This window comes from Lissotriton vulgaris, chromosome 4_1 (genome assembly GCF_964263255.1).
Source record: "Lissotriton vulgaris chromosome 4_1, aLisVul1.2, whole genome shotgun sequence".
NCBI classification, from domain to species: Eukaryota; Metazoa; Chordata; class Amphibia; order Caudata; family Salamandridae; genus Lissotriton; species Lissotriton vulgaris.
This window is the reverse complement of record NC_141691.1, coordinates 464,153,825-464,166,295: the sequence shown is the minus strand read 5'-3', so window position 1 is coordinate 464,166,295 and position 12,471 is coordinate 464,153,825.

The following is a 12,471-nucleotide window of genomic DNA, read 5'->3' as shown; positions in this document are numbered from 1 at the left end:
TGCTCGATAGCTGTATGATGCCTGCACAGCGTTAAGTGTGAAGGATCTCAGATGCAATTAAATACTGTCCCTGTTGGGTTCCAAAATCAAGTCTTTTAAATTTGAAGGGAAAAGTGCTTGAATTCCCAACTAACCGACAAAGCCTTCAGGTAATCCATAACAGCAATGTTTGCATATCATTTTAACTTCATCTTGCATTCCATAATATATATTTTTTTTCCATATTTGTGTTTCTGTAGAGGTCTCATGTTAAAGGAGTCACCTTTAGACATCCAGGTGAGTTCTGGTTGAGGGTGAGTGAGAGCCTTGTTAATGGATCTGAAGGTAGGGTAAATTTCTCACAATGTAGGTAGTGGTTTTACAAGGTAAATGGGCAAAATATCGATTCCAAAATATAGACAAACCAAAATATTGAGTCCAAAATATAGAATGGACAAAATATCGAATGGACAGTACAGAGACATCAACAATATTGTTTTGAAGGTAAGTAATGTAATATCGATTTTAAAAACATAGACAGTCAAAATATCGAAGTACATAATATAGTTCATTAAAAATATTGAATTTTTAATAATATCAAATTTTTTAAAGTGTTTTTTATGTTAGTATATGTGTGAAAAGTGTATCTATTTTTGTAATTTATTTTAAGTAATTATTTTATGTTATTTAATTATTGTGTAATTTAATTCTATAGCGGGTTGTGGGTTCATAGGGGAGTAGGGTGGGAAGTAATTTAATTATAATTCATTAAATATGTTAATTTATTAATTGGTATTTATTTAGAATAAATTGTTAATTAATTTTTAATTGGTAATTAATTAATTCATACAAGATTATTGTTTATTAATTGATTAATTGATAATTATGTGATTAATATTCATGTATTATCTGTAGCGGGTTGTATTTGTATTTTGTATTTTGTATTTATTTATTTATAAAGCGCTAACAATCATCCTAGGTAGGATATCACGGCGCTGAGGTTTGGTGCGGAGGGGTACGGTGGGGTACGGGTTGTAGGTTTATAGGGGAATAGGGTGGGAAGGAATTTAATTATAATTAATTAAATATGTTAATTAATTTATTGGTATTTATTTTGAACAAATTGTTAATTACTTTTTAATTGATAATTAATGAATTCTTAATTGATAATTAATTTTTATTAATTGAATAATTGATAATTGTGAATTATATCAATTTATTTGCACTAGAGTGGGAATAGTAAAATTTACCCCTATGCTATCCAACGCTTTCCCTACTGTTGCACTCTCTGGAGTGGGAATAGTAATTTTTACCCCTACGCACTCCAACGCTTTCCCTTCTGTTGCACTCTCTGGAGTGGGAATAGTAATTTTTACCCCTACGCTATCCAACGGTTTCCCTACTGTTGCACTCTCTGTTGTGGGAAAAGTAATTTTTACCTCTACACTATCCAACGCTTTCCCTACTGTTGCACTCTCTGGAGTGGGAATAGTACATTTTACCCCTACTCTATCCAACGTTTTCCCTACTGCTGCCCTCTCTGGAGTGGGAATAGTAATGTTTACCCCTACTCTATCCAACGCTTTCCCTACTGTTGCACTCTCTGGAGTGGGAATAGTAATTTTTACCCCTACGCTATCCAACGCTTTCCCTACTGTTGCACTCTCTGGAGTGGGAATAGTAATTTTTACCCCTACGCTATCCAACGCTTTCCCTACTGTTGCACTTTCTGGAGTGGGAATAGTAATTTTTACCCCTACGCTATCTAACGCTTTCCCTACTGTTGCACTCTCTGGAGTGGGAATAGTAATTTTTACCCCTACGCTATCCAAAACTTTCCCTACTGTTGCACTCTCTGTTGTGGGAATAGCAATTTTTACCCCTACGCTATCCAACGCTTTTCCTACTGCTGCACTCTCTGGAGTGGGAATTGTAAATTTTACCCCTACGCTATCCAACGTTTTCCCTACTGTTGCCCTCTCTGGAGTGGGAATAGTAGTGTTTAACCCTACTCCATCCAACGCTTTCCCTACTGTTGCACTCTCTGGAGTGGGAATAGTAATTTTTACCTCTACGCTATCCAATGTTTTCCCTACTGTTGCACTCTCTGGAGTGTGAATAGTAATTTTTACCCCTGCGCTATCCAATGCTTTCCCTACTGTTGCACTCTCTGGAGTGGGAATAGTAATTTTTACCCCTACGCTATCCAACGCTTTCCCTACTGTTGCACTCTCTGGAGTGGGAATAGTCATTTTTACCCCTATGCTATCCAACGCTTTCCCTACTGTTGCACTCTCTGGAGTGGGAATAGTCATTTTTACCCCTACGCTATCCAAAACTTTCCCTACTATTGCACTCTCTGTTGTGGGAATAGCAATTTTTACCTCTACGCTATCCAACGCTTTTCCTACTGCTGCACTCTCTGGAGTGGGAATTGTAAATTTTACCCCTACGCTATCCAACGTTTTCCCTACTGTTGCCCTCTCTGGAGTGGGAATAGTAGTGTTTAACCCTACTCTATCCAACGCTTTCCCTACTGTTGCACTCTCTGGAGTGGGAATAGTAATTTTTACCTCTACGCTATCCAATGTTTTCCCTACTGTTGCACTCTCTGGAGTGTGAATAGTAATTTTTACCCCTGCACTATCCAATGCTTTCCCTACTGTTGCACTCTCTGGAGTGGGAATAGTAATTTTTACCCCTACGCTATCCAACGCTTTCCCTACTGTTGCACTCTCTGGAGTGGGAATAGTAATTTTTACCCCTACGCTAGCCAACGTTTTCCCTACTGTTGCAATCTCTGGAGTGGGGATAGTAATTTTTACCCCTGCAATATCCAACGCTTTCCCTACTGTTGCACTCTCTGGAGTGGGAATAGTAATTTTTACCCCTACGCTATCCAACGCTTTCCCTACTGTTGCACTTCCAGGAGTGGGAATAGTAATTTTTACACCTCCACTATCCTACGGTAATAATATTGTGTATTTTTTATTAATATTATGTTAATATATATATGATTTAACAGATATGATTGTATTTTTTTATTATTTAATAATTTTAAGGAAATTTAAGTATTTGTAAGTATATTTTAGCTATTTTTTTTTTTTTACATTTTACATTAATTTTAAGAAATTCGATATTTTTATAATGTATATATATGTAAACAATATTTTGGGGTCGATATTTTGGTATTTACCTGTTTGTAGATAGGAATTCGATATTTTGTCTGTCTATATATGTTGGATTCTATATTTTGGGTAGTCTATATTTTGTCCCTCGATATTTAGTCAGTGATCCGTTTTACAGGTCTGTCTTTATATTTCCTGCACATGCAATCCTTGGCCTCTCTGTAGATCGCACAAAGAAATGGTCATATATGTGCCAATTTCCTTTTTGATTTTATAGGAAAGTGAGAGAAGGCAGTACAGAGCTGTAAAAATATTGACTGTGCAAAGGGAAATAAAATGAACTGCTTAGAGCTGAGTTGGTGGGTTATTTTTGTGGAGACATTTAGATAAATGAGGAGATGAACAGAAGTACATGCAAAGGAAGAAAGTGACAAGATGATGTGAAGAGGGAAACTATGATTTGCGGGATCTGTAGATGGACAATTTCAGAAAGATGTAGGGAGAAAAAGGAGCAAACGCTTAATATTGTGTTAGACAACCAGAGAAAGTGGCATAAAGCACCACAGAAGTGATAGAGACAACTCCTCTTCCAAAGATTTCAGCAATGTTTACTCAGTCTAACATTTTCAGAACGGAAACATTTTCAATTGCAATTGTTCACAACAAATTATCATTTTGGTTCCCCTCACAGGCATTGGAGAAGCGAATGAAGCAGGCTTGATTTTAGGCAAATGATCAGTGATGTGTCACATGTCTCAATGCTGTAATATAAAACTCACAGAGAGACAACCAAATACTGGCGAGGAGGCATGCTATGTAAAGTATAGGATTTTATTTTCAAGCCCCACCCTTAATTATGTAGATCTCCCTTCTTGGAAAAAATTCATCGATACACTTCTTTGCCAATACCCCTTTTAGTGACGCCCCAGCATTTTTCTCCCTCTTAATGCACTGGCTGCCTGAGTGATAACCAGAGTCTTCTGATCCTTGCATAGCATTGGCCCTTCACTCCCATCTATAGCTGTGGGGTTGGCACTTGGATACCTGGGACACAATGCTTCAGCTAATGAAGTCAGTCCTTAAATTATGTGTTCCCCTCCACAGCATCAGTTTTCCTCTATATGAGTCCCCTTGAGTATATGAGAGGTATGAAACATAGAATCCGCATGCCAAGACGGATCTTCAAAGCCCCTGCGCCACTTACTTCCCTTAGGCTCTGTGTTGACTGTCCCTCATCTGACTCTGGAGTCATACAGTAAGTCACAAGGTCATTGATTGTGGTGGTTTTATATCTACTGCCAAGTCACAGTGAAATGTCAAAGATATGATGGTTGTCAATATCGAATCTTTTGCTATTGGGGTATAATTCCTAAGTGCACTGTGCAGTATCAGGATTTTTTTATGAGATTTGGTAGCAGTGCTTCCCTCACCACAGATGTTTATGATGCTTTATTGCCAAGCAGGTAGATGCATATACCTTTCAAAGTCAGTGGACTATTTTTACTGCTCAGTATGTGTACAAGGGGAGGAGCTCAAAACACCAGCCCCAAGGTAATTTACACACATCCATCCACATATACATACATATGGAGACAAATACACAATTGAACACAAAATACTTCCATGCAAACTTACATCCATACACATGTTTACACTGCTGATGCTGTGCTGTACTTATTCTCTGAGGGAGGGAAGTTTGTACTCAAGCTGGCCCTTCCATATTTATGAAGCATCACTCATACCCACTGTTGTGTACTTCTTTTTGGTGTCATGAGGTGCATCAGGCCATGGATTCTAATCATGATTGTGAGCATTCAATGGGTGTCCCCCTCTTCCTTGAAGACCTATAGGAAAGGTTGTCACCTGCCTCATAGGAAAATGCTGAATATTTCTATGTATGCTAAAGTTATGGAAGGGTCAGACGATGGTACTTAAATGTCCTTTTTTGTACAATTATCTGTATTATTTTTCTTTAACACCGCAATTCTAATCTTGTTTTCATGAAAAATATTTAAGAATAGTCTAGACATTTCTAAAACACTTGTTGTTGCTGTTTTATGTTTATATTTCAAAGAAGGAAAATATTGTATTATGATGATGTTCATCATTTGTTTTACTTCCAGTGGCATGAAAATACTGAACAGATCAATGGTCACAGTTTTAATCCTCTTAAAGTAGCTTAGTTTAGGGATTAAAACTTTTATTACAGATATCTTTGTGTACCCTCTGATCCTACTTTCTCCTTTGCATTCTTCTACAGGCCCTTCTTCATCTGCTGGTCATGGGGCAGTGGTGGGGTTGTTGGCACAAATGCTGACCTTGCAACTATTACAAACTAATGGGGTAACCCAATAAACTTAATATCAAAAGGGAATGGATCACTTGACCTGAGTAACCAGAGTTTGCAACATTCATGTATTTTCAATTTAAAAAAACTCATTCACGTGCTCAAGCCGTATATCTTGATTCTCCGCCTATGTATTTAGAAATGTGATAGCATCATCTTTGGGTTTCTCTTTTGTTGTATGCTACCCCTATCCGGAGGTCAACCACTGATATTGCAGTAGTGATCAATGTAAATTACTGTATGTGAGTAACTTCGAAGACACATACATACAGCATATTACCAACCCCTTCCTTCCATGGATACACTTTTGCAAATGCTATTTAGACAACATCATCCTGATATGGGAGGGCAACAAAGAAAGTCTAATTGAAACAATATAACAATTTACAATAACCACTGGCTGAGACAATGCTGAGAACAGAACACCAGTGTGGGTGGACCAGTCTACATGACAAGGTTCGTTCTTTATTCTTTAGTATCCATTTGACAGGCTGATGCCAGCATATTCAGAATGCATCATCCACTTTCGGAGAGCGGTGGTCCACCGTAGGACATACCCTAGGTTAAGGGGTGTCTGCATTTCTTTGCACTCTTTCCTAGAGCAACCGTCTTTTGATATACTGTCATATTTTGCGATGACTGCGCTACTTTCATAACAAGAGAATACAAAAAGATATAAAAGTTTTTTCGCTGGTGAAGGAGAAAATTTCGAAGCGACGGTCTAGAGCTTTGCAGGAGATGGAAAAGAATGTGGAGAACATAGGACATTTAGTTTTTGCAACCCCCTGTGAGGGGCATGAGAGAAACTGTAACCAGTGCAATGGAAAGAGCGAGACATTTGGTCATGCTGTTGCACTATATTGGGGTCTATAATTACTAGTTGGGTCTGAAATGTGTGGATGGGCTACCTTTTCTTTGTTAAGTTATAATGTGTTTTTATTTTGCTTATGACGTAGCTAGCAGTCAAATTAGGGTTCTTTTCCATGTACTATGAGCTTTTAACTCATTGCATTAAGACATTTGACTAGACTACATTTTATCCATTTTCATTATGCACATGTTTGGATTAGAAGCTAATAAACACAGCTTTACCAAAAGCATTAAGTAAAATAATCTTCTTTTGCCCACTAGTTTTGTTGGACATTACTGATTATTTATCTAACATCGGTGGTAAGACACTTGTGAACAATTGAAAGGCATGTCAGCTGAACTTGAGCCACAGTTGTTGAGACCCATCCTCATATACAATGTATTTATTGTGCTAATTGTTAACGTTTACTGAAAAAGTAATAAAAAAGATTGAAAAAAAAAGTATGAATTAAAAAATCAATTAAATAAAAATAAACAAATGTGCATTTAACTTATTTTAATTGAATGAAATAATGTATAAATTAGAACAACTTATAAAGTCAGCCACAAAATTTGATTTGGAGTGATCAGGTGTACCTTTTCTGCCCCAATGTACACAAAAGTAAGGAAAGTGTTGGATTTTGAAGGAGTCAGATTTACTATTCCCACTCCAATATAAATAATAGAAGAAACGTGTTGGAATATAAAGGGATTGGGTTTACTTTTTCCCCTTCAACCTGGACAGCTAAAATTTTGGAATGTGTAGGGGTTAAATTTAGTGGTCTAAATCCAATGAAAGTAACAGTAGCCAAGGTGCTGGACTTTGGAGGTGTTAGATTTTCTCTTCCCATTCTAAAATAAACAACATCATGGAAAGTGTTAGACTTTTGAGAACTCAGGTTTGGTATTCATACGCTAACCTGAACAACAATCGGAAACGTGCTGGAATTTGCAGGGGTCAGATTCACTATTCTTACTTCAATATGAACAACAGTTGGGAAAATACTGAACTTTAGAAGAAAAAGATTTATTATTCCCATCGTAAACTAAGCAACAGTTGGTAAAGCTCAGGACTTTGGCGAAGTCAGATTTAGATTTGCCTTTCCAACGTAAGCATCAGTAGGGAAATTGTAGGACTTCGATAGGGTTGGATTACCTACTTGTACTTCAATGTAAAAAAACAGTAGGTAAAGTGTTGGACTTTGAAAGGGTTGGATTAACTATTTTGATTTCAATGTAAAAAACTGTCGGGAAAGTGTTGGACTTTGGAAAGGTTAGTGCCATCTTCTTTCATTTGGGGGTTGTCTTGGAAAGAGCTTTTTTTCCATGGCTACCCCACGCTTTTTGCCTGGTTTCTTGTGCCACCCACTTTGACTGAAAGTGTACTGGGTTCCTGCTAAAAAGGTCCATAGTACTTGTGTTCTTTCCTTAAACTGTATGATTGTTTCACAATTGGGACCCGTTTAGGATCCTAGTAATTCCCTCGTAAATGGTCCCCCGGTACCTAAGGCCTTGCAACTGAAGAGGAAGGCACACAAGGGCTGCAGCACAAATTATGCCACCCTAAGGGACCCATCATCAAGTTCATGCAAACTGTTATTATAGCCTGCTTGTCTTGGGTCAGAAAAAACAAAGAGTCGACATGGCACACATCTCTGTGCACCATGCCAGCAAAACACTGCATGTGGTAAAAATAAGTAATTTCTACGGCAGGCCTTATAGCCCAAAGGCAGTGTGCCCTTTAACCATGTGTGGGCATATGCTCCCGAATGGATGTAACATATGAAATCTAGTTTCACGTGTAGATATTATGAGTACACAGGGAAGCTATGACAAGCACATGGGTTGGACACTCGTGATTATGAATTCTTCAGCTACATGAAGCTTTACTGAACCCCAAGGTGTTGGTACCAAACACCTTGTTTTAATAAACCCACGCTGATATCTGTGCTGGATTTATTAATAGATGCACCTGGGGAGCCGCATAGAGGTGCCCCTTGAAAACCTAGCAACTTCTTGTGTGTTGGCAGACCGATCTCGACCAGCCAGCCACCATAGACAGGTTACTAACCTCCAGGAATAAAGCCTGCACTGGTCGGAGGTGTTCACAACTCTTCCACATAGGATGTGCAGTCCAAGGCTGGAAGCTTCAATGGCACTGTCACCTTTGTTACGGGACCCAGGCCTCTCCAGGTAGCGGAGATGTCCACCCCAATTGTCCTGATCCCATGTTTTGGTGGCAAGACAGGTGGGAAAAATTTGGAAGATTAGGAGGTGTACCCACATCCACCCAGCACCTCTCCTAGGACGGGCCAGCCAGACCCCTTTTCTCAATTTTGGCCATCTTGTTTTGGATGGAATTGGCATTCTAGGGTCAAGGTTATGTCCACTTCCTACAGGAAGTGGTTGTATAAAGAGTGTAGACACCCTAACGATAGGTGGTATATTGGCTGCTACCTGTCACTCCTCTTAGTGCCCTTAAATTGATTATTTAGGTGCCATCCCTGTACATGAGAACTCAGATTCAACCAAACATGAGAAGAAGGTCGAAGCAGAGTCACTGCCTGGCGAGAACTGCAGCAGACCTGTAGAGTTTGGAGCGAACTCTACCCGTCCTCAGCCCTGTCTCTGCAATCGCGATAGTGTCATCATCATGCTGTGAGCTGGAGAACTATGAAAGACTTGGGTGGCCTGCCAGCACTTTGAAAATCACCTACAGTCTCACATGAGTAGAGAAGCTACTCCCCTGGGGTCTGTAGGCACCGACAACCTGAGTCTGGTCCACAGCCTTGAAGCTCCCTGGCCCAACTGATGTCGCAGACAACCAGAAGTAGGTACACCTACTTTGGAAGGTTGGATCTGTCTTCCCACTCAGTGTGAAGACGCCAAAACCAACTGGATCAAGACCCGAATTATCGGATGCCCTCCACCAAACACCAATAGTAAGAGTCCAGACCAGATCCTCACCACACCAGGACCAAGTAGCTGTTGAGGAAGACCAGCATCACTGAGACCTACTTTGAGAGTGGCCCAGCTGCCTTGATTTCTCCTCTGCCAGCTGTTTGTCCCTGACCACGAGAATCATCTTTGTGCACTCAGCCCAGCTGACCTAACCACTATACACCGAGCCGCCCAAGCCAGGACTGGAAGAACTGGCTGTGCCCCCATGCTCCAAGATCCCTTTTGACCTAAGCTGCGATTTGTGAGCGCTCAGACTTGTTCACAAGTCTCCCTGTGCAGCCTGGTTTTGGGTGGCCCCTCCATCACTAGAGTACGCCAGCTACCAGCCTTACCGCCCATTAGATTGCATTGTGCATAAAAGTGCACAGGTTTGAACTCTTTACTCACCTGTGAATATTGCTATCGTAATAGTACTTAACTATGAAAATAGTTCTTAGTTTTAGACATATTTAAAAAAAAGTGTTCTTTTTATAACTTGGTCTCAGATTTATTCCTTGAGTGTGAGTCTCATGTATTGCCTATGTGAGTATAACAAATGCTTAGCACTATTCTCTAATAAGCCTAAATGCTCGGCTACACTGCCACAAAAGAGAGCTTAGTATTATCGGCTTTAGCTTCCAAAAACCAGTTGAGGTCCCACTGAACTCTCTGTACAGGGTAATCACTTTGGAGTACACTCTATTGAGAGCCAGCTTCTTTCACTTACCTCCTCTTTTTCCTGTCAGCTTTTGTTAGCCTTAGGACTCTGACATGTTACAACTGCTGACTGGTGCTAAAGTGCATTTTATTCTCCCCTAAAACATGGTGACATTGCTGTATACACAATTGACATATGTAGTTTACTTGTAAGCCACTTGTAGAGTGGTATGCCATATACCATGCACCTGTTACCTACATTCTACTAGAGGGCCTGCAGCACTGCTTGTGTCACCCACACAAGTAGTTTTTCAAATGAGTATCAGGCCTGTCATTTTACAGTCACTTGAAGATAGAATCTAAGAAAACTTGGCAAGCCTTAAACTTTTATTACACATACATCACCCCTAAAGAAGGCTCTAGGTAGCCCTAAGTGCAAGGTGCTCTGTGAGAAAAAGGTAGGACATGTATGTTTTATGTTTCACATGTCCTGGTAGTGGCAAACACCCACATTGATTTTTCACTACTGTGAGGCCTTCCATTCTCATAGACTATCAATAGGAATTTGTTGATTAATTTTTAAGCCATAATTCCTGATTAGAGAGGAGTAGTTGCATTGTGTTTCATGAAATGGTAATTATGAATCTTCTTTACTGGTAAGGTTGGATTTAACATTACTATTTTAGAAATGCAACTTTAAGAAGGTAGACATTTCTCTGCTCCTAAACTTCTGTATGCCTTACAGCTTGTCTCAAATAAACGCCTGGGATGGGTGTCAGTCACACTTTGTGTATTCCATCTAGACAGCCACAAACACAGAAAAAGGTGGTTGTGACAGAAAACTCATCTGATAGCTCTTCCTGGGCAGAAAGATAAAGGGAGCTGGCATGTATACCTGAAACAGTAGTGTCCTGTTTCACACACAAAGGGCTGATCACCCCTCGCTGATAGTCTGGAGACAGAGTGGGGATGAAAGTCGGACCTGTGCACTTCAAGGGCCTGCTTTGAAATCACCACACTTCAAAAGCGACACTTGTTATAAGTACTAGAACTCTGACCCTACCAAAACAGTACACTTATGGACCTGTGTAGAACTCTTCCAAGAGTAGAGACTACTGCACTACATGGATTGCCACTCTTCTTGACTTGACTGCTGCTCTTGAAGAACTGCTTTTCTGCTTTTCTGCCCTAAAGCCTGCTGATCTCTGCCTTGCTGCAGGCAAGGACTGAATCCCTCTCACTTGAACCCAGAGTAACTCCAAATGCCTGATGGCTTGCCCCATATTCTGAGGTCTATGGGCCAATCAACAACTATCAACAACGCCCTTCAACCCTGAAACAGCACCTGGAGTCTGCCTTCCTTGAGCCCCACCCTGCTAAGTGGTGTAAAACTAGTCCTGTGTCTTTGAAAGGTGCTTCTGCTATACAGAACATCAAAATCTACACAGTGATGACTTTGCACTGATCGAAACTGACAAATTACCCTTTGACACCAATGCAGTAGATGATCAATGACATTGCTTTGATGGACTGCGCAGCTCAACGAAGACAGACATAGCAGCTCGACAATGATACTGTGTCTGCATCATAAAAAGGTTTGTGGATGAAGCCTTCATCGCTGGTGCAGATCGGGACTGACGCATTGAGTAGTCAATGTCGACTACATCCAAGGTACTTTTTCAGCAGGACATGCATGAGTTCTGTAGCCTGCCTGCCCTCCATCGTGGTCTGCCTCAGCTTTTAGTTTACCCTGGTCGAACATGCCCTAAAGCAATCTCTAAGCACTACTTTTTTACTTTATTCTTTTAAAATTCATATCGCCAGGTTCTATTTATTAGATTTCTGGTCCTTTTGGATTTGCTTTAATCATAAACATATAATCTGTTGTACCAAACCTGTGTGGAATAATTTTGTGGTGTCCTCATTTTGTTACTGTGTGTGTTGCACAAATACTTTATGAATTTCCTGTTTAGATGAGCCTGACAGATCCGTGACAAGCTACTGAGGGTGAGTACATGTTATATTTTAGTGTGTATCTAGCTTACTCTGACCAGAATGGTGCTCCCTACATAGACGGGGCACATTTCTCTGCCAACTAGAGACCCCCTTTCTAACAGATACCTTCTGGGGGGAAAAGTTATGGAGGGTAATGCTCAAGGTTCCCCAAATGTGAAAAAGGGCTCAACAAGGAGGGTAGAACAGCCTCAGCAGTTAAGGGGATAAAATCTAATTCTAAATGTTATTGTTTCTAAATACCACGTATCATGCATTTATTCATTGTCTGTATTGCCCTGGAGGTGGGCTTTAAGTAGTTATCTAGTGATTATGAAAGTATCCTTTGAAGATTTCATTCCTGTCCAGCACATCTGATGTGTTATTGACATCAATGTTAAGTGAGTGCAGGGGATGAGACATCCAATACATTTTGGTGGACGTCCAACATCTGCCCAACTCTACGTAAGTTCCCAGCTTTTTTATCATAATGAAGCTGTTACTGACCCAACTGCACACTTTCTCTTCCACTGGTACAACTAGATATATATTTTCCATTGTAGCACTCCCTGTTTCTAG